Source organism: Schistocerca serialis, chromosome 5, assembly GCF_023864345.2.
Source record: "Schistocerca serialis cubense isolate TAMUIC-IGC-003099 chromosome 5, iqSchSeri2.2, whole genome shotgun sequence".
Classification (NCBI taxonomy): Eukaryota; Metazoa; Arthropoda; class Insecta; order Orthoptera; family Acrididae; genus Schistocerca; species Schistocerca serialis.
Genome location: NC_064642.1, coordinates 35,977,159 through 36,002,036, shown reverse-complemented (window position 1 = coordinate 36,002,036; position 24,878 = coordinate 35,977,159). Strand labels below are relative to the sequence as shown.

At 38.4% G+C, this 24,878-nt stretch overlaps 1 protein-coding gene across 3 annotated transcripts in view; it reads right to left on the bottom strand.

Moving 5' to 3' along the window:
- Window positions 1-24,878, bottom strand: part of LOC126481027 (titin) — an 804,028-nt gene that overhangs the window by 45,421 nt on the left and 733,729 nt on the right. The window lies entirely within an intron of this gene.

Genomic DNA, 24,878 nt, shown 5'->3' with positions numbered 1-24,878 from the left:
TTGCCAGTGAATCTTTCAGGTTGTGTGGTTGTACTCCAGGAAAGTTTTTTGTTTCTGACTCACATCCAGAGCTGTGTTAGACATCTTCTGAGGTGCTCTTGGCTACAATAAGTCTTGCCAACTGATTGGTCAAATACCCTGAAAAGGGAGTGTGGTAGAAGTTTACATTTGATCATCAGAGATAACCCTATTCAATGATAAAACGTACCTAGCAGACTATTGTCTGTCACAGATAAAACTTATTAGTTGTTTCTGTACAGATACTGTCCATAAATCACTAAGTTTCATGATTTCTGCTTTTTTGTTAAAATTGTCTCCATGTTTGTAAATTCCAGTGGTGTCTCTGTATAGCCACTGATAATACTTCATCACTGTAGATAAAATTTTGTTTTTGAAGACTTCATTTCCTCCAGACAGGTATTGACAATTCTCTTCCAACACAGACCTTACAACATGTACACAGGACTTTATGTACCCCACATGCCAAGAGAAGAGAGCATACATCCTTTACAGATCTAAGGGCTGGATATATTTTCTTTGTTGGTCTAAAAACTGGTCTGATTTTATGTTTCTGTAAAATCTTACCAATCTGACCAGTTACTTTGTAAACAAAAGGGAGAGATACTGTTTTCTTTCACTGTTGTTTTTCATCCATAGACTCTGGTCTATTGGTATTTATTTGCAGAACTTTATTCTCTTTCTTCCTGGGAACAGCCTTTTTTCTGGAAAATATGATTCAGGTGTTTTAAACTACTGTGCAAATTCTTTTGACTTATAATAATACTCTTTCTTGCTGTAGGAGATGGCTGTTGGAGTTCTGGGCACCAAAGACCTCTTTGTCTTATGTCCATATAATTCTATTATCATGTTTGGAGTTTTTTAGATTAGAGGGTCTCAGGAAACCACAGAAAGGGGGTCCGTCTAAAAGGAGGCAGGTAAAACACAGTAAGGTAGTTGTAGAAAGGATTAGTATTGTAGTTGTAAATTGTCATAGATGTGTTGAGAAAGAACCAGAGCTCCAAGTCCTAATAGAAAGCACTGAAGCTCATATAGTTATAGGTATGAAAAGCTGGCTAAAACCGGAAATGAATTTGGCCGAAATTTTTTCAAATGACCTAACAGCATTCAGAAAGGATAGATTAAATACAGTTGATGGTGGAGTATTTATTTCCGTCAGAAGTAGTTTACCTTGTAGTGAAATGTAAGTAGATAGTACCTGCAAAATAGTATGGGTAGAGGTTGTACTTGACAATTGGACTAAACTACTAATTGGATCATTTTATCAACCCCCTGACTCAGAAGACTTGCTGAATGGTTCAAAGAAAACTTGAGTCTCATTTCAAATACGTACACCCCCCCCCCCCTCCGCCCCCCCCCCTCCCCAATTATTATCCGAAATTCGAAATTGTACTGAATGCTTTCTCAGAAAATTATTTTAAACAATCAGTTCACATGCCCACTCAAAGCGTAAATGGTTGTGAAGGCATGCTTGACCTCTTAGCAACAAATAATCCTGGACAAATAGGATGAATACAGGAATTAGCAACCACAAGGCACTTGCTGCTAGGCTGAATACCGTAACACCCACAACCATCAAAAAGAAATACAAAGTACATCTATTTAAAAAAGCTGATAAAAATGCTCTTAACGCCTTTTCAAGAGAAAATCTCCACTTCATCCAATCTGATCATGTAAGCATAGAAAAGATGTAGAATGATTTCAAAGAGATACTATTGACGTCAGTTGAGAGATATATACCACATAAATTAATAAGTAATGCTACTGATCCCCCACAGTATACAAATGGGTCAGATAGCTGTTGCAGAAGCAATGAAAAAAGCAAGACAAATTTAAAAGAATGCAAAATCCCCAAGAATGCCAAAGTTTTGTAGAAGTCAGAAAGATAGCGCGTACTGCAATGCGAGATGCTTTTAATAATTTCCACAATGAAACTCTGTCTCGGAATCTGGCAGAAAACCCAAAGAGCTTCTGGTCATACATAAAGCACACCAGTGGCTAGACACAATCAACACATTCTTCTGTGGGCCATGAATTACTAGTACCAGTGCCGGTTGCCATGCTTGACTAGGATGAGTCCCTTTAGATTAATGTGCTGAGAACTACTTCAGTTTTTTTGTACTTTCACCATTTCCTACGTCTAGACAATGGTCTGCAGCAACAGATTTTTGTGACTGGTCTAGTGTTCTCTGGTTAACAGTGGAGCATATATGGACAATGCACAGTTTCTCACACCAACAAAAATATCATGTATTCCTGGTCATCAGACAAAAATCCAGTAACATTTGTAGTTGTGGTAGAGGATAGCTGTAACACAAGATCTGATGTTTCTTGGAAAGTTTGAAACATGTACCAAAACATTAAACAAGAAAACAATCCTAATATGATTCACTGTTGTTACTAACCACTTGCATTTATTAATGAGTGCAGATTTAAATGCACAGAAAACTGATTTTTTAGAATACCCATTATGAACAAACACAGAGTGGAGTTGGCTGAGCTCTGCTAAAAAACCGTCATGATCTCATACATTTCATGTTCTATGAATGAGTGTATGTAGATTACCATTAAGTCACAATGGGGATACCAAGAGGTAGCTCACAAATATTGGTCTCTACAAATTGGTTATGACAAATGTTGTGACAGAAGGGGCCATTATCTTTTTTATGGACCATGATGTCCAGAGAAGGGACTTCTCCATTTTTCATCAATTCCACAGTGAAATGAATGACAGAATGGAGAAAGTTTAGATATCCTAAGAGGTGAACTAACATTGCAGGTCCGTATGACCTCACTGTAAAATTTATTTACCTCTAAAATGATAAGTGAATTTCATAACCAGATAGAAAAGATTTATCCACAAAGTCTTCCACAAAAAGGTTTCTGTTACTACAGGAGATGAAGAATTTTCTATAGTAACACTACTAGTTTGTTCCAAACATTAGTTGCTGACTAAAATGAAGGTAGATCTGAAGACATCTTTTAGATACTGGTACATAGATGACTCCTTCGTAAGGTGGTAACGTGATGTTGCAGCGTTAGGTTGATTCTTAAAATGACTAATCTCTTTGTTCTAACATTTATTCCACTATGGAAGTTACAAAATTGGTGAACTTCCTTTCACATGTGATAGTTTGTTACAAAATAATAGGGCCATTTTACTCTTGGCATAACTTGAAACAACACATATGGATGTCAATTTATGAGCTTTATCAATATAATGGAAGGAAACATTCCACGTGGGAAAAATTATATATAAAAACAAAGATGAGGTGACTTACCGAACAAAAGCGCTGGCAGGTCGATAGACACACAAACAAACACAAACTTACACACAAAATTCAAGCTTTCGCAACAAACTGTTGCCTCATCAGGAAAGAGGGAAGGAGAGGGGAAGACGAAAGGAAGTGGGTTTTAAAGGAGAGGGTAAGGAGTCATTCCAATCCCGGGAGCGGAAAGACTTACCTTAGGGGGAAAAAAGGACAGGTATACACTCGCACACACGCACATATCCATCCACACATACAGACACAAGTAGACATATTTAAAGACCTTCTATCCACTCTAGGGATAAGGATATCGTGTAAACCAAGTGGGAATTACATCAAAATGTTAGAGATAGTAACAGTCGAGCTGCAGTAGTCTGTTACAAATAGTACTGCATGGTGCTTAACAATGTCATTAGGCAGGCAAAAAGCATGTGATATGCAAATAGAATAGCTAATTCTCAGAGGAAAATTACAACCATTTGTTCAGTCTTGTAGGAAGTATCTGGTCAAGAAGAATATAAAGTCAAAGCTAGTAAAGACATTTTTGTTACCAATAAGTGAGATATATGTGAGTATTTAACAATCACTTTTTGAATAGCAAGTGAATTAAACAAAAACTTAGTTTCTAAGTTTCTCTCTTAGGAATGCAGCTCTTTGAGACTGACGGGGAAGAGATTGAGTCAATAATTAAATTGCTGAGGGCTAAGGACTCTCATGGATATGATGGGGTATCTAGCAGGATACTGAAGCACTGTACTCCATATGCTAGCCTAGTGGTTAGCCACATCTGAGTTATTAAAGTACTTCGTAGTAAAGCCGTTTTATAATAAAGAAGAAAAGGATAATGTAGACAGTTGGAGACGTATTTATATGCCATCGGTGTTTGCCAAAGTTATTGAAAAGGATGATCACTTCATTTCATATAATATTTTGTGAAACATACAGTTTGGTTTCAGAGGAGGCTAAACACACTATTCTCTTTTCTTGGTGAGTCACGAGACGGAGAAAGTTGCAAATACTAGGGATTTTTTTTATTTAAATAAGGTGTTTGTTTGTGTGGACCAGATGTAGAACATATTACTGCAGAAATTGGACCATTGTGGAATAAGAGTAGAAACTCACAATTGGTTCCTCTCATACTTTAAGAGCATACAGCAAAAGGTTATTCTCCACAGAAATGAGAAGCTGTAAGGTGGTGTCTGATTGGGGCACAGTTAATTGAGGGGGGGGGGGGGGGGCAGGGGGCTCAGAGGTCAGCACTGATACCACTATTGTTTATTATGATGGGTTGGTGCATAAGTTCGTAGCATTTTTCCACACATTTAATAAACACAACAGAGACTTTGGTTATCAATAATATATTCTCCTTCACCATTTAAAACAGTCTGCCAATGTTGGGCTGACTTTTTTTTTATTCCCTGGCTGGAGAAATCACATGGTTTTGAGACCAAGAACTCATTGAGCCATGTTTGGAGTGCATTTTCGTCCAGAAAGTTAAGTTCCTTGCAGTTTGTTCAATAGAGAGTGGAAAAGGTGAAAATCTGAGGGCACAGGATCAGGTGAATAAGGTGGGTGTGGAATGACTTCCCAATCCAAATCCTGTATAGTGTTTATTGGCATCACTGTTCCATGAGATACATAACATTATGTTTTTTGGATGTTTGCAGGTCTCGACCATTCCCTTCTTTTCCTTATGTTAGCATAAGGGTACCATTTCTTGTCACCATTAATGATACAAGATAGGGATGGGCTGTGTTATTCACAAGCCAATTCATGATCAGCAAGCATAGATGCACATATGACCTCCCACAGATTTTTGTGATTTTGTCTTAGAGCATGCGGTATCCATACACCAGATTTTTGAACCTTCCCAATTGCATGCACAGTCACACGATGGTGAAATGATCACAGTAATCCCATTTGTCAGCTTTTGAGTACACTGACATGGATCATTGAGGATTAATGCATTTCAACAATCTTCATCAAACCCTGAAGGTCTTTCTGAACGCGGAGAGTCACTAATGTCAAAACGATCCGTCTTAAAATGAGAAAACCATATTCTTGCCACACTCTGTCCAATTGCATTATTACAAATGAAAAATAACAATCGATGAATAAGCCCATAAAAACAAAAATAAAAGCTATGAACTTATGCACTAACCTAATATACATAAATGATATGATTTCTAATATGACAGGTGATTCTAAAATATTTGTTTGGTGATTCGCCTTGGTAGTGAATGATGTTGAGTCCAACATAGGCAGTGCATCAAATACTGCAGTTCAAGATGTGAATCCATGGCTCGTAAAAAACAAGTTGATGCTAAATCATGGTAAGATGCAGTTTTTGCAGTTTCTAACACAAATCCTTCTAAAATTGATATTTTGATTACACAGAATGGGCATATGATTTAGTGATAGTAAACTATCATGGAAAGTCCAGGTTCAGGATTTTGTTCAAAAACTGAATGCTGCTATATTTACTATTAGAACTGTATCTGGAATAAGTAAGGGTCTAACACAAAAAATCATCTACTTTGTGTATTTTCATTTGCTTATGACATGCACCATTATATTCCGCAGTAACTCTTCCATTCGCAAAAGTTATACTTAGCTCAGAAATGGGCAGCTCAAGCAATATTTGGTGTAAAATGGCAAAGCTCTTGTTGGCCCTGTTCAGAAGTCTGGCAATTCTGATATTGGCCTTTCAATATTTTCTTTTTCTTTAACATCGTTTGTTGTCAACAACTTGAACTTATTTCCAAGAATCAGCAGCTTTCACCGAGTTAATACTAGTTAGAAATCGAATCTGTATTTAAATCGTACCTCCTTGACTCCTGTGCAGAAAGGGCTGCAATATTCTGCTGCAACCATTTTGAGTAAGCACTACAAGAATAAAAAAATCTTAGTACTAATCTTTGCACATCCAAACCTAAACTGAAGGATTTTCTCATGGATCATTTCTTCTATTCAGCAGGGGAGTTCCTGGAAAAATTAAGCTAATTCCTGTGTTATATTGCAGATTCTGGTAATATATACTCACAGCCTGTTGTCTGCATAGGGTTCATCTACATTTTATTTTATCTATGTTCATTTTGAGTACTGACTTGCTCCGTGGTCTTGGAGATTTGCTCCTCAATTTTGTCATATGGAACAAGATTTGTAAAATAAAAAAAATTAATGTATTCAAATCAAAATGTGTGATAGATCTGCATCTGTACTCATTCTGGCTAAGCTTTGTCAACATACTCGTAGAATTTAGTATAGTTCTAACTGTATGAAGAAGTCTTTACTACGAAGTACTTTAATAACTCAGATGTGGCTAACCACTAGGCTAGCATATGGAGTACAGTGCTTCAGTATCCTGCTAGATACCCCATCATATCCATGAGAGTCCTTAGCCCTCAGCAATTTAATTATTGACTCAATCTCTTCCCCGTCAGTCTCAAAGAGCTGCATTCCTAAGAGAGAAACTTAGAAACTAAGTTTTTGTTTAATTCACTTGCTATTCAAAAAGTGATTGTTAAATACTCACATATATCTCACTTATTGGTAACAAAAATGTCTTTACTAGCTTTGACTTTATATTCTTCTTGACCAGATACTTCCTACAAGACTGAACAAATGGTTGTAATTTTCCTCTGAGAATTAGCTATTCTATTTGCATATCACATGCTTTTTGCCTGCCTAATGACATTGTTAAGCACCATGCAGTACTATTTGTAACAGACTACTGCAGCTCGACTGTTACTATCTCTAACATTTTGATGTAATTCCCACTTGGTTTACACGATATCCTTATCCCTAGAGTGGATAGAAGAAACAGAGAATCCAACTAAGATGATTTTTGTGCCTGGTGCTGATTATAGGCTTTTCATGAAGCACAAAATCAAATATGGATTCTGTCCTCTGGCACAACTCCTAATATTTCTGCAAACTGTGGCACATGCAGTGTGATACAGTGGTTAGCATTGCTGGCTGGCATCCTGAGGGTCACCAGTTTGAATCTAATCACTTATTTAGTATTTATCATTTCAGAAAGGTGTTCAAAATAGCGTATGTTTATATATTCTGGAGTATTTGATTTTTATGCAGACAGCTGCACTTTTCTTCCAGGAGTTCACTTTGGTTCTGGCTGTATGCTGGTGTTCGTAATAAATGGGTTTCTGTGCTATGTGTTGTATTTCACTGAGAGCCTGCTTCTAGATTTGTACTTCATTGCGGTTATCACTTGACGCTGCTTGGTGATGCCAAGTGCTTCAAAACATCAACATCACCATGACTACAATAAGGCAATGTAAAAGCTATTACCTGCATGGTGAGAAACTGGAATACAAACAGTACATCATTCCTGTGGTCCCTATATTCAGGAGACCAGTGGATTCCAAGCCACCAGTATGTAAGCTGCACATAAGCCTTCCACCAGAATTTTTCAGAGATGCTCAACAGGACCCGATGAAATGGCTGAAAGGATTTGAAATAGTCATCTGATACAACAGGTGGGATAAAGTTATGTGTTTGGCAAATATGTACTTTTACTTGGATGATGCAGCCGAGTAGTGGTTCAACAACAATGAAGAGAAGCTCAGCAGATGGGATAAATTCCAGGCTGAAATGAAGAAAATGTTTGGTGACAACTAAAAGCAAATCCACTTAGTGTAAGAACAACTGAAGACCAGGGTCCAATGTCATGGGGAAGCGACACAGACTTAAGTACAGAATGTTTAGGCCCTATGCCACACTGTGAACTCAAATATGATTGAAGCTGACAAAATCTCAGATTTGACAGAAGCAGTTGCAGAAGACATGTCAAATGGTCTTCTACTAAATGATATCACAAAAACTTTTATCAAGCGGTGCCAAAACATTGAAGAAATGCAACAAAGAGTTGGGTGAAAGAAGTATGACTAACTCCTGAATGTGGTCCCTATGCCAGTTGGCGAAGACCACCACAACCTCACCTCTCTCAAAAGCCAGGTTGTGAGAGAAGAGATACAGCATTTTACGGCAACTAGAACTGTTGGACCATGTAAGCAAGAGGTATCAGCCATGAATATCATCACAATATGTCAAGAGGTAATAGATAATTTTGAAGAAGAGGTGTACTGATCTTTCGCAACAATTTCTGCCACCAGCCAACATGCTGGCTGACTTAACTTATGCCACAGGCATCAAATGAAAATGCAGCACCAGACCAATGGAGAAGAATACAGCACCAGACCAATGGAGAAGAACAGACGTTTAGCGGGCAGAAGACAACATGCCAGTGTACTTCCTCTGTGGGCACCCTGGACACATTTAATGCTACTGCAGAGAGAGATGGTGAGTTTTTGACAACTACTATGCTATCAAATGTTAACCATCACAGTAGTTGTACTCATACCAGTCATAACCGCAGACAATTATAGTTAACTTGTGGGGTGAGATACACACTGTAGCCTGGTCAAGGCCACTTTGCAACACACCATAGCATTCCCCTTCACGTAAAGAGGTACCAATGACTCAGTTAGAAGTCAAATTAATGAAAACTAAGCAAGACAGCAATCTATGGAGATGAGGCTACCAAAGATCCTATTCCTCCATGACAACAAGTATAACAACGTTTGAGCTGTTTTTCTACAGTCACCAAAAGACCTGAGACACTTGTCATGGTTGTCCAAATGCTGGCCAGAGCATAGGAATTTCTCGAGGTGCAAGAAAAGATGGAAATCACTGGAAGCAAGATAAGGACTGTATGCTGGATGATCAAACAGTCCACAGACGAACTTCTACAAAACAGTTGCTGTGGGTCGAGTCGAGTGGGGATGAGCATTGTTGTGGAGCAGCACAGTGCCTGCAGCAAGTATTCCACGCCTCTTGTTCTGAATGACATGCCACAGTCTCCATATTGTTTCACAGTAACAGTCAGCATTCACAGTTTCACTTCTGGGCAACAAGTCAATGACCAGAATGCCCTTCCTGTCAAGAACACCTAGCACATCACTTTCAGCACCAACACAGTCTGCTTGAATTTTGTCTTGACATGAGATTCACTGTGATGCCAATACATTGACTGCTGCTCGATTTCTAGGGTCAAGTGAGAAATCCATGTCTCATCAACCATGGCAATCCTGTCAAGGAAGTCATCACCGTCGTCATGATACCACTGCAGAAATGTCAGTGCTGCTCCAAAGTGTTTCGTTTTGTACTTGGGTGTCAGGTTTTTCATCACCCACCTGGTGCTTAGTGACAATTCCATGCAACAAGGATTGCAATATCTGTAAAAAATGGCTGCTGAGCTCTGTAATCATGAAGCAGTGGTTCTCCAGAATACACTGTCGCACCAGCTTAACCAGGTGATCATTGATGAGGGACGGTCGCCCACTGCGCTCTTCATCATGGACACTGTGATGATCTTCAGAAATAGCCCACACAATATACCATGTGGACAGGAGATACGTAAATTATGCTTCTGTATTATTAAAAGACTCAACTGAAAATATCCACACAAAAAACACACCTTTTAACATATGGTTTATGTACTATGACATATTCACCAAGTTTACCAAGTAGTCACCTTTCTATACACTTGTCTGTATGATAATTATGCTCCATAACTGCTTGCTATTTCACACATGTCTGATCTCATTTTTATAGCTATGATCACAAATATGCTTGGACATCAATACATTAATATATCCAAGTCAAAATTGTAAATTCCTGTAAACTTTCAGTGTGTGAATGAGTTCGAGTGTTATCTTATAGAAACATGTAAAATAACAAGTGAGTGCTGAGCCATAGATGTTGGTTGAACATTTCAATTTTCAAATGATTGCAATATCTGCAGAAAATGGCTGCTGAGCTCTCTAATCATGAAGCAGCGGTTCTCCAGAATACACTGCCACACCAGCTGAGCTCTGTAATCGTGAAGCAGATGGGGTGTTTGTAAGTTGCATGGGGTTTTGAGTTATTATGTTTTTGCCAAATAATCATGAAGCAGCGGTGCTCCAGAATACACTGCCACACCAGCTGAGCTCTGTAATCATGAAGCAGATGGGATGTTTGTAAGTTGCATGGGGGTTTGAGTTATTATTTTTTGCCAAATTTTGCTTTTTGCAAAAGTATTAACAGTGGGGATGTAAGGATGCTGTGATTGATATCCTTACCAGTGAGCTACCTAGTGGCACGCATTAAGTGGCATACATTAGCTTCTACAACTTTCTTTCATTATGTGCCTTTTCCAGTGGGCAGAGCATTGTCATGTCATGTCAACAACAGCAGTCAGTAGTGATTGCACAAAGTCAGTGGCGTGGAAGGGGTCAAGTGAATATCTACTGAAAGAGTCAGGAGACAGAAATACATGAAATTAAAGTAGAAAGTGCTTAATAATGTAATGGCAGGTGTAATTAATTGAAATATGAATGTTGAACTGTCTACAGCTTGTTGAAGTGAATGATTTTTGAATTTGTCACTCTCATCAACATGAATGGTGAGATATGGGTAAGCGTGCTCTTTCTGTTGGAAATTGAATGAACTATGTAAAAGGACATACTCTTTAGTTCCAGAAGCACCTTACCATAATTTATTATTAATTTTGTAGTAGATAATTGCAGCTCGATCACACACAGTTAGGTTGCAGTTTATTTTCTACAGGATCGAGATCCTGTTATAACTCTCCTAAATCAAAAGCCTTACAAACACAATCATTTTAGTTACAATTACTGAGGGAGTGCTTACACTTCACAAGCAGTCAGAGACTGTGGAAATAAGAGCTCAAGATTATTGAAGCTATTCAACAAGCACACATAACAGTGTTTGCTATGGGCAGTTGTTTGCTGTTGAAGACATTGTCATCACACCATCATCAACGAGACAAGTTCCATTCATCAACTGAGGTGCCCAGTTAAATGGTTCAGCATTTGTTTGTAAAAAGCTACTCAAATTCATGCCACATGCCAGCAACAATCATAAGCATTGCAAGTGGTCAACGAGAACTTTGGATCAATAACTGACACAAGCAGCCACAACTCATGTCCACTGAAGATAATGCAAAGGGACAGCTGAACCAGTCCAGGAAGGGCAGCTTAGTTTCATCAACAAACAATCATGCTACACTACCATAACAGACAATGCAATTGAGGAATCTACTATTGAACTGCCAATAGGATCTGGCCTGACAGAGGAACCTCAGTGAATGACAGTCATTTTGTGTCTGTTACCAGATGCTTTCAAATTTGGACAAACCAAGCGGCCCATGGCACAGCACAGCATCAAAAATGGGGATCATTTACCAATCAGCCATCATTCACACAGTGTCAGCAGCTGAATGACAGAAGCACATGTCGCAATTACCTCAGGGGCATCTGATACCAACACCCTTGCAGCAGCACCAATCCTCAAAACTGGAATTGATCTCGTGGGGAGGTTTCTGAAGTCAACAAATGGCAATCGATGGATAATAATAGTCTCTACTGACTACCTCACCAACTATTCTGTCACAAAGGCCATGCCATATGTGAGTGCAGGCTTTCTCGGCGAATTTCATATATGAAGTCTTCACGGGTTGTCAGCCAAGTAGTGTCATCGTCTCGTAGCAACGTTTCGATGGAATGCATCTCCATCATCTTCAGGCAAAGATGATGGAGACGCATTCCATCGCAACATTGCTACGAGATGACGATGCTACTCGGCTGACAACCTGTGAAGACTTCATATAAAAAAAGCCATGCTGACTGCTACATCTCTGAAATTGCAAGCTTCCTTGTGGAAAACCTCTACACACCTCTGAAAACTGCAAGGTTCTTTGTGGAAAACATTATTTTGATGCACTGAGTATCCTGTGTGATGCCCTCTGATTGTAGGAAAGTTTTCTAGTTGAAACTAGTATCAGGGATAATTTCCACAGGATGACAACAGCCCACCATCAGCATGCAAATGGTCACGAAAATGCTTTACTAAGCCATTGGCAGATATGTTCTTGATGTACACTCATATCAAACACAGGGAGTGGGATACAATATTGCCCATCATGACACTTGCATACAATATGGCTACAATATTGAGTGTGATCTGGTAAAAATAGCATCTGCAACAAACCATACAAATGTTGGCTTGGTTCCGCCTTTCATGCGGTATGATTGGACCCAAATGAACAGCTCTGTCAGGAGGATCAGTATGGAGCTAGGTCAGCTGCTTCAGGTGGGTACTTTGTCAGGCATACTGTGAGGGACGGGAAAAACCCACCGTGGTACAACAACAAAGTTAGGAAACTACTGCGAAAGCAAAGAGAGCTTCACTCCAAGTTTAAACGCAGCTGAAACCTCTCAGACAAACAGAAGCTAAATGATGTCAAAGTTGGCGTAAGGAGGGCTATGCGTGAAGCGTTCAGTGAATTCGAAAGTAAAATTCTATGTACCGACTTGACAGAAAATCCTAGGAAGTTCTGGTCTTACGTTAAATCATTAAGTGGCTCGAAACAGCATATCCAGACACTCCAGGATGATGATGGCATTGAAACAGAGGATGACACGTGTAAAGCTGAAATACTAAACACCTTTTTCCAAAGCTGTTTCACAGAGGAAGACCGCACTGCAGTTCCTTCTCTAAATCCTCGCATGAACGAAAAAATGGCTGACATTGAAATAAGTGTCCAAGGAATAGAAAAGCAACTGGAATTACTCAACAGAGGAAAGTCCACTGGACCTGACGGGATACCAATTCGATTCTACACAGAGTACGCGAAAGAACTTGCCCCCCTTCTAACAGCCGTGTACCGCAAGTCTCTAGAGGAACGGAGGGTTCCAAATGATTGGAAAAGAGCACAGGTAGTCCCAGTCTTCAAGAAGGGTCGTCGAGCAGATGCGCAAAACTATAGACCTATATCTCTGACATCGATCTGTTGTAGAATTTTAGAACATGTTTTTTGCTCGAGTATCATGTCGTTTTTGGAAACCCAGAATCTACTATGTAAGAATCAACATGGATTCCGGAAACAGCGATCATGTGAGACCCAACTTGCTTTATTTGTTCATGAGACCCAGAAAATATTAGATACAGGCTCCCAGGTAGATGCTATTTTTCTTGACTTCCGGAAGGCGTTCGATACAGTTCTGCACTGTTGCCTGATAAACAAAGTAAGAGCCTACGGAATATCAGACCAGCTGTGTGGCTGGATTGAAGAGTTTTTAGCAAACAGAACACAGCATGTTGTTATCAATGGAGAGACGTCTACAGACGTTAAAGTAACCTCTGGCGTGCCACAGGGGAGTGTTATGGGACCATTGCTTTTCACAATATATATAAATGACCTCGTAGATAGTGTTGGAAGTTCCATGCGGCTTTTCGCGGATGATGCTGTACTATACAGAGAAGTTGCAGCATTAGAAAATTGTAGCGAAATGCAGGAAGATCTGCAGCGGATAGGCACTTGGTGCAGGGAGTGGCAACTGTCCCTTAACATAGACAAATGTAATGTTTTGCGAATACATAGACAGAAGGATCCTTTATTGTATGATTATATGATAGCGGAACAAACACTGGTAGCAGTTACTTCTGTAAAATATCTGGGAGTATGCGTGCGGAACGATTTGAAGTGGAATGATCATATAAAATTAATTGTTGGTAAGGCGGGTACCAGGTTGAGATTCATTGGGAGAGTCCTTAGAAAATGTAGTCCATCAACAAAGGAGGTGGCTTACAAAACACTCGTTCGACCTATACTTGAGTATTGCTCATCAGTGTGGGATCCGTACCAGATCGGTCTGACGGAGGAGATAGAGAAGATCCAAAGAAGAGCAGCGCGTTTCGTCACAGGGTTATTTGGTAAGCGTTATGGAGATGTTTAGCAAACTCAAGTGGCAGACTCTGCAAGAGAGGCGCTCTGCATCGCGGTGTAGCTTGCTCGCCAGGTTTCGAGAGGGTGTGTTTCTGGATGAGGTATCGAATATATTGCTTCCCCCTACTTATCCCTCCCGAGGAGATCACGAATGTAAAATTAGAGAGATTAGAGCGCGCACGGAGGCTTTCAGACAATCGTTCTTCCCGCGAACCATACGCGACTGGAACAGGAAAGGGAGGTAATGACAGTGGCACGTAAAGTGCCCTCCGCCACACACCGTTGGGTGGCTTGCGGAGTATAAATGTAGATGTAGATGGGTTTGGTTCCCATTGATGCTGTTGTTGGATGGAACTTCAACAGGCATGCCCTGCATCTCAATAGGAAAGGAAAGGGTAAATTTTCTGGTACGATAGCAAGATCTTTAAGGGGGGTACTGAGCTATTGGGAGTACCTCGAAGCTCAGACAGGCACGTAGTAGGGATGTTAAAATATCACAAGATTCTCATAAAAGTACAGCAGAAAATAATGTCAGTATGTCACAATGATGTGCAGTGAAAAATAATATTAGTATATTGCATCAGAATATCAGAGGATTAAAGAACAAAGTAGATGAGCTTCTGCTTTGTTTACAAGATTTATAAACTGAGGGTGGAATAGGTGTACTATGCCTGTCTGGACATCATATAATCACAGATATGGAAAAGAGAAATGTAGGTCAGTACAAGCTTTCAGCATATATAAGTAGAGACACTATGGAAAGAGAGTTGCCATATATATTTTAAAATTTATCATAGTGTGAAAAATTTGGAAACTGCAACATATAGAAGGATGTGCATGTGAGCTTAAACTAAATAATGGTACTTCCATAGCTGTAACTGTGTACAGGTCCCCATTGGAAAAATTTCAGCTATTTTTGAAAAACTTGGATTCTTTGTTGAGCTATCTGTCAGACAGAGGGAAGCAAATTATTGTTTGTGGAGATTTCAATGTAGATTTTCTGAAAGGGCCCAATAGAAAGTTTGACCCTGAAGTATCACTTGGTTCTTTCAATTTGACATCAGTTATTGATTTTCCTATTTGTGTTGTACATGAAAGCAGCACACTGATAGATAATGTTTCTATAGACCAAGATAAATTTCATCAAATAAAAACTTTTCCTGTTAAGAATGGGCTGACTGATCATGATGCTCAGCTAGTTACAGTATATGACATAGCTCCATGCAGTAATGCAAAACAGTCCTCCAAAATAGTGTGCTCCATTAACAATTTAACTACTGCAAATAATGTATGCAAGAGTAGCAGCCCATATTTTTAAAAATGAAGTACTAACAAAATGTCAGTTTGGTTTTCAGAAAGGCTTTTCAACAGAAAATGCTATATATGCTTTCACTGATCAAATATTAAATGCTTTGAATGACCGAACATTACCCATTGGGCTTTTTTTGTGATCTCTCAAAGGCTTATGACTGTGTGTGTCATGAATTTCTACTAGATAAACTTAAGTATTGACGTATGAGTGGGACAGTGCACAAATGGTTTAATTCATACTTAACTGAAAGAGTGGAGAAGGTTGAAATTAATAGTACAGATATTCTGCAAAAGTCGGCACAGTTCTCTAACTGGGAAGGTTCATGAATAGCGCCCCACAGGTTTCGGTCTTGGGTCCCTTATTGTTCTGAATATATACATTAATGACTTGCCACTGTATATTCATGAAGATGCAAAGCTAGTTCTTTTTGCTGATGATACAAGTACAGTAATCACACCCAACAAACAAGAATTAACCGAGGAAATTGTAAACAATATCTTTCAGAAAAGTATTAAGTGGTTCTCTGCAAATGGAAGCTCACTAAATTTTGAGAAAACCCACTATATACAAGTCTGTACAGTAAATGGCATAAAATCATTGATAAATATAGACTTTGAACAGTTGCTACTGCAGAATATTCAAATTTTCTGGGTGTATGCATTGATGGGAAATTGAAATGGAAGAAACTCATTGATGATCTGTGAAATGGTTAGGTTCAGCTACTTACACTATTAGTGTTATTGCAAATTTTGGTGATAAACATATCAGTAAATTAGCCTACTATGCCTATTTTTATTCACTGCTTTCATATATTTTAGGGTAATTCATCAATAACGGAAAAAGTATTCATTGTGCAAAAGTGTTTAATCAGAATAATAGCTGGAACCCACCCAAGATCACCTTGCAGACATTTATTTAAGGAACTCACATTAGTCACATTACCTTCACAATAAATACATTCAGTTATGAAATTTGTTATTAATAACCCATCCCAATTCAAAAATAATAGTGAAGTACATAGCTACAACACTAGAAGAAAGGATGATCTTCACTATTCTGGGTTAAATCTGACTTTAGCACAGAAATGGTGAATTATACTGTCACAAAATTCTTTGGTCATTTGGCAAATAGCATTAAAAGTCTGACAGATAGCCAATCAAAATTTGCAACAAATTAAAAGAATTTCTGAATGACAACTTCTTCTACTCAATAAACAAATTTCTAGATGTGAAGTAGTAATGTTGTATTCATGATCTGTGGAACAAGTATTAATGTAATGTAATGTAAACCCCCAGAAGCAAGGCACTACAAGCTTCACACTGTTCCATCAAGTCTACAGCTGTGAGGCTGAAATGACCGTGGATACAATGTTCTGGTTTCAACTGGACAATACTCAGGGTGACTATATGAAACACTTCATCATCAGGAAAGACGAAGCAAGGTAACTGCCTTGCATATACCCCTGAATGCTCAGGAGAAAGACCAAGAGCACTATAACACCAAGCACATGTTAGTGATATACAGCCGAGGAAACTTGGTATGAATATCTATGCCCATGTGGAAAGTAGGACTATCGGGAAAGTTATTGAAGCACAGAAGTTAGTGACTTCATATATGACTTCTGTATAAAACCCTACTGCAGTTCAGAGGTGCAGGCTGACTATGGAAGGTTCAACTGAAGACCCGCTCAACCATTGCAAACCTTCGGAGGAAGGGGCTACTGTCCATGTTTATCATGGTAAAGAGCAATTTTTCCAAACTCTCCCCATTTCCAAAATTTCACCAGTCCTTTTTCTTCATCCTTCTTCCTTCTCTTTCCACCCTTCTGCCAGAAGAAGGAACCACCAGCTTGGAAATTCACTCAACCTTTATATGTATGTGTATGTTCTCCTGCCACTGCTTGGCGAGTAGATTTTTTTATCTATCTACCTACATTATATTTTCAGGCAAGTAGTTGGCTCACTCCACTTGGTGTTCACATTTTGTTTCTCTGGCTAGTGATTCTGGATGTCAAATGCCCTGTGGTAACTGATCCATTTCTCCAAATTCCTGCATATTTCAAACTACATACTATAAATATATCACCAGGCAGCTTTCTACAGGTGAATCAGAACTCAAGGATGACAAGCATCTGTTTCACAGTAATAATGTGCAGTGTGTACAACATGTGGAGGAGAATGGAGAGGATAAGCTGGATGGAAAGAGTGAGTAAGGAAAGAGTGTTCGAAAGGATCGGTGAGAGGAGAAGACAGCTGTAGGTTATAACAGAAAGGAAGAAGAAACGGATGGGCCATTTGTTGAAATTGGAGTGCTTGCTAACAGACATTTTGGAAGGGCAAGTTTGTGGGAGGAAACAGAAGGTAAGGAGAAGGTCAAGACAATATATGACACAAAGGAAAGTGGAAATTATGCAGACCTGAAGAAGATGAAAAGAAATTATGCCCAAGAATCATTTAAGCAGTTATTCCACTATGAAAATCCTAAAAGTTATTATGCTATGAAAATCCTGTTACTGAACTTCCCTGAAAATAAAATAGCCTTAAGATGTGACTGGTCTGCCTGATTAGATAGCGCATGCACCTTCAATGTAAAGTAACTTCCAAACAGTTACCTTTCTTTTCTTTGTTGTTGTATGATGATGAGGTCTGATGAGTATTACAATAAACCACGAACTGTTTGAAAAAAGGGCCAACTGCAATGAGCAAGTGACAAAAGAGGCATTGGTAGTGAATGTTTAGTATGGCTACTCACAAATTCATAATTTAGATAATAGAAGCAGCACTATTTATAACGTGAATCTCTTGCTGAGTATGTAAATGGAAAGTGGGTGAAAGTTGCTGCTTCACAGTTAGTGAACTTCCCATACAATGTACTGAAGATACAAAGACTTCAGTAACCAAAATTAGAATTATTACATTTAACTATTATAGACATCATTTATTTATGATTCCTGACTCATCAAAAACAGAAAAAGATCAAAGGTTAACAGCTGAACATTGGTGTTGAAGCGCTTTAGTTATGAGAAAAATATTTTGTTTGTATGACCAACTATAATATCGTATTATTCTGATGTGACAATGAGTTAAAATGACATACCATCCAATTATCTTAAGAAAACAAATATCATGCTTTTTTGCAGACTTCATGGAACCTGAACCAAATTGCAGTTACATCATTAAGCACTTTCAAAACTGTGTTGTGCTATTTAAATGTCCTGACAGCAAATTTTAAGATAAGGAATTTTCCTTTAATATTGTAATGTGTATTTTCACACTCAATATACCTACAGAAATTCCGATGAGGAACGTAATGATTTACCTTATGGTACTGACTTCATCCTCAGTGACCACTATTTCTTCATATAGTAAAAGAGACAATTTGCAGTCAACAACTCAAAGAAACTGAGAAGGTAAAGAAGTATCACACTGGCTCATCACAAAAATGGTGGCATTTTCTGTTGTGCTTTTGAGAAAGCATGTTACTCTTTAGAAAAACATTCCCATGGTGACATTCTATGAAAATGTCACATAGATGTACAGGGTGTTTCAAAAAGAATTAACTGATTTCAAAACTCCATATTTATTGATAAAAACATACTACAAACATGGGATGAATTGCAAAATACTCACAAAATCTTAAAAGTTTTGGCTATACTATTACAAATGCTCTATGTGCCCACCAGCATCAGCATGAACAACATCTAGACGATAGCTAAATTTGTCATAAACTTTACACAATGTGTCTGCTTTTACAGAAGTTATGGCCATTTGCTATCCTGTTCTTCATTCCTTCTACGTCAAGAGGTATTGTGGAGATGAATACACTTTCGTTCACATACACTCATAAGCAAAATTGCACGGGGTCATGTCTAGCGAATTTGGAGGTCAAGAATGCAGGGCAGTGTCTCAGGTTCCCATGCACCATACCAGCATTGAAACTGACGTATGCTGTTGCACCGGTTTGCTGGAGCTATATTCTGTTGGAAAATGTCGTCAACAGTGTCCTCCTGAAGTTGTGGAATAAGGCAATCCTGCAGCATCTGAAGATAGCTCAATGCTGGTTAGAACACACGGGACCCTGAGGTACTGCCCTGCATTCTTGGCCTCCAAGATAACCAGACATGACCCTATGCAATTTTTTCTTGTGTAAGTACGTGAAGGAAAGTGTGTTCATCTCCCCTTTACCTCGTGACATAGAAGAAGTGGAGAACAGAATACCAGCTGCCATAACTTCTGTAAAAGCAAATATGGTGTGTAAAGTTTATGATGAATTTAGCTATCATCTAGACATTGTTCATGCTCCTGTTGATGGACACATGGAGCATTTGTAATAGTATAAGTTTATGATTTTGTATGTTGCAATTGATCTCATGTTTGTAGTATTTTCACTTTTCTGTTCTCTTTCTTATAATCACTCAAATGTATCATAAAATGAATCACCCAGTAAACTGCTATACCAAATTAAAATCTCAGGTTTATGTTCTAAATAAGAACTGTCATTAGCTGAGACCTGGTTATTGTTAGAACACAGCAGACATTGTGTGCCTGAAATACTGCTTCTCTAACATTACTTAGAACTGAGATATTCCACAAGCCACCTTATGATGTGTGGCAAAGAGTACTCTATGTCCCACTATGGCTTCCCTCCCTTTCCCATTCCAGCTGCAAATGCTGTCCAACAGGAACAATTCTGGTAGGCTCCCATGTAGGCTCGATTCTCTCTAATTTTATCCCTATCGTCTTTCAGTGTGACAAATGTAGGAAGAAGCAATGCATCTACTGTTTCTTCTAGAAACACACTCTCTAAGAATTTTATCAGCAAACAACACCGTGATGCAGAATGCTTCTACCTCTGGTTTTGCTGAGCATCTCTGTGATGCTTTTGAATTTACAAAATGAATCTGTAATGAAATGTAAACATTGCTCTTTTCTGGATCTTCACTATTTCCTTTTTCAACTCTCTCTGGTAGGAATATGAGACTGACAAGCAACGAGGGTTTTGTAAGCTACCTCCTTTGTAGGTAGACCACATTTCTTGAAGATTCTTCCTATGAATCTGTCTGGCATCTGCATTACCTGTGATTAGTTGTATGTGGTCGTTCGACTTTAAATCACACTGTATCCAAATTCCCTTGATGTTTAATGGATTAATGGATATACCTGCTTCTTGCTCTGCAAACTTTTATCATACAATAATGGGTTTTTCTGTCTAATTATGCCGAGGATCAACAGCCAAGCCTGCAACAATTGCAGATTTTCTGCGGGTGTTTCTGCAGTTTGCAACAATTTTTTCACATTGTGACTTCTCTCTGTATACAACAGCATAATCTGCTAGGTCATTTATGTATGTTGTGACACGTAATGGTGCTATAAAGCTATCTTCAAATATGCCTTAAGTTACTTTTACATCTGAAGAATAACATGCTGTTTTCTGTGCTACGTACTCTTCAATCCCACCATACAACTAGCCTCATTTTTTTTATGCTCAGTATTATGGAAAGGATGGCTGCTGCTAACCATATAGCGGAGATGCTGAGTCACAGATAGGCACAAAAAAAAAAATCTCCGCTATATGGTGAGTAGCAACAAGTCTTTTCATAATATTGTTACATTGCATCCCAGATTTTCTTAATAAGGTGGCTAGACGGAACTATGTAAAATGCTTTCTGGAAGTCAAGGAACAAAGTTTGGGGTAAGGTGGTAATGCTTCAACATGCTTTTATATCAGACACTTTATTTGCATATATCAAGAACAGAGAGCCACACTCAAGCAACAAGCACTAGTACAAACTTCCAAAGAAGATAAAAATAATCACAGGTATACCACACAATACAGTCATTATTTCACTATTGTTCATTTGTCAATGTCTTTGACATGTTTAATTCACCACAACAGCACCAACCTGGGCTCCATTATCTACTGCTTTCTTGGTCTCATGGACAAATGACATGAGCTCGGTTTCACATTATTGTTATTTTTGGAACCTATGTTGTACCTTGAGAGGAGATTTTTAGTCTCCAAAAATGTCATAATATGTGAGCATAAAATATGTTCCCAAATTCTGCAACAGACGACGTCATAATATGTGAGCATAAAATATGTTCCCAAATTCTGCAACAGACGACATCAGAGATGTGGGTCTATAATTTTGGCTGTGTGTTTGACAACCCTTGCTGACAATGGGAATGACTTGCACCTTTTTCCAATCACTAGGAATGCTTTGCTTTTCCAGCAATGTATAGCACACTGGTGCTAGAAGAGAGGCTAGTTCTTTACATACTCTATGAAAAGGGTGCTTATAATGGAAGTACAGCTACTCGTGGATGTTAGTGTGGTCTGTAATTATCGTATGGCAGCAAAACTAGGTAGACATTCTAATGCGTTAATGTGGAACTGATTTAGGTAAGAAAAAATTAGTTCAAATTTTGGCCACCAGGTGAAAATGTGATGCTATGAATGCAAGAAAGATGTACAGAAATGTTTCCATATGTAATGGCTTAGGAACAGGATGTGGGCAGAAAAGGTCAAACACGTGAGTGTCGCTTACACAATTTGTTCAGTGTGAGCACCGGAGACTTCGACAAGATGACGCGTCCGTAAAACAAGGTGATCAACAATTGCTCACAGCAGTTCCAGTGGAATCAGAGCAACGTGTTCCTGTATAGTGGCCTTTAGATAATGTAGAGAATGAACATGCCCTTGTAAATGTGTTCTTTCAGATATCCCCAGAGCCAGAAGTCACATAGATTCATATCAGATCATCTTGCAGGCCATGCATCTGGAAAAGCTCTGGAGATAACACATTTGTGGAAGTTTGAAATAAGCAGATCTTTCACCACTGTAATTGCTGCCATTCACATTAAACCATTTCACTGATTGTGCACAGTCTCTCTTCTTGATAATCATACTGTTCACTAAAGTCATGGCTTGTCGGATGACAGTGTGGATGTCATAACTTCATACAAACTGTGTACAATGCTGTATTTGCACCTGGTAGCCACAACTGGAACTACTTATTTTTTTCAGTGTAAATCGGTTCCACATTAATGCATTACCATCTCAACCAAGTTTCACTGGCATATGATAATTACAACCCATATTGGACCTCCATGAGTAGCTGCACTTTAATTACAACCACCTGGTAGAGTCATGCTGGTATCTCATTAGACCCAACGGCCTTTTCTTTGTTGAGCAATTTCAGCACAATTTTCATTCCATGGTCACTTATTCTGATTTCTGTAATTTTGATGTTCATGTGTTGATTTAAAAGAGGAACTGCAGTGTCATCCTCACACAGTTCTGCAAAAAGACATTTTAATATTTCATTCTTCTCTTTTTCATCCTCTGTTTCGACGTCATTATGGTCACAAAGTGTGTGGACATATAGCTTCGGTCCATTTACCAATTTAACAGAAGATTAAAAGTTTTTAGCACTTTCTGTCAAATTGGTAGACGGTATTTTACTTTTGTATTCAATGAACACTTCATGTGTGGCTCTCCTTACACTAATTTTGGCTTCATTCAGTTTTTGCCTGTCAGTGACACTTTTGCGACATTCAAATTTACAGTGACGTCTTTACTTCTGGAGCAACTTTCTAACATGGCTTTGAACCAAATCACGCTTTACCCATCCCTCACTACTTTGATTGGCACATCTATCTTAGATGTATTGCACAATATTCTAGAACTTCTTCCATTTATACTCAATATTTTCAGTCCTGGAGAAGAATGTTTCCTGTTGACCACTCACATTCTCTGAAATTAGTTTTTTGTTGCATTTGCTAAACAGAAATATCTTCCTACCTTTCTTTATGTTTCTACATACAGAAGTAAATCTAAAAAAAGTTCATTAAAATTATGTGCATTGATGAATAATACTAACACGAAACTTCCTGACGTATAAAACAGTTTAGTAGCCTAGGGTTAAACCCTTGCTAATGCGTTTTGTAGGTAACACACTTACCAATTAGGCAACTCAATTGGCAATCTATTAGACACACACCAGAGCCTGACTCTTTGTATCTACCATTATCCCTCTTCTATTCCAAACTGCACAGAAGCTATCTTGTATACCTTGTTTGACTAACATTCTTTGGAGAAAGGAGACATTTTTTGAAGTGTATATGCTATTGCAGAGTGGAAGATCCCGTAAGTATGCAGAGTGGAAGATCCTGTAAGTAATTACTTACCAATTTCTGGGACAGAATCAAGCTCAGAATGGCTGGCATGCACAAAAAGTCTTAATTTTTTCTTTAGGACTTCACAAATATTTTTGACTGAAGACAACAAAGAAGAGCAGAGTAAAGATACACAGATGATGGCAGAGTTGTTCATTGGAAACCTGGATCAAGGATGTGATAGTCACAGATGGTCTACTGTTACTGCAAACTTTTCCCTGCAGCTTTCATCTCATTTGATCAAGAATCCAAACTGATTTGACTTTCATCCCTTCATCAATGCCTCTCCCCTCTCCTCTCCACCAGCATTTCCATTCTTTTAAAGATACAGTGACTTGTGATTTTTATGTGTGTTACCTCAATCATCTGTGTTCCTGTCAGCTATGTGGTGATTACTACTGCCTCCAATTTACCAACTACCTCCTAAAAAGATGAATTTTCTGTTACATACTGAAAAATAAACTGGCCTTTATCTGCGTAAAAATACTTTTTTTAAGTATTTGACATGATAATGGAAAACTAGTTCAAAAGCTGAGCTCCGTTCTTCATGCTATTTTGTTGGAAACTGACATTCTGAGCCATGGCTGTGTACAATATATAGGTTGACTCTCACAGAGAAGATGACAGCAATCAGCCACTTTTTACAATGCTATTTATTTATTTAAATAGCACCACTATTGGTTTCAAACTGACAGGTTCAACACATGGAGGTATGTATACAAAGATCTTTGTATATTTACCTCCATGTGGTGAAACTTCTTAGTTTGTGAGTGGTGCTTTAGATTATGTGCATACATATACATAAAAAAAAAGTGCATCATACAGTTTTCGCTGCTGCAAGATCACGAGCAGTCTGCAGTGGAACGTAATGGTGTGGATGTTTCATCTGCACCACCACCCCAAGGAAATTTCATCATTTGTGAAAACAAAAGGCAAAAGCTGATGTAAAATGTATCTTAATGTGAACTAGCTGTCTCAAGATGGCACAATTTAAATAAATAAATAGCATTGTAAAATGTGGCTGGTTGCTGTCATCTTCTATGTAAGAGTCAACCTATATTACGTTCTTCAATTTCTTGATTATATGCACATCCACCACTCAATAGCATCTCTTAAGTGTTGAGTCTAGATATCAGAATATTACCAGCACACTTCAGAAATAATTATGTTTACAATTATATCTGTACTCCAGGCATTAATATTAATTAAAATGTAGGAAAATCGATATCTCTGGAAACAATATCACAATGTCTTCTTTCTTTCTCTTACTATGTAGCCTCCACGCTCAA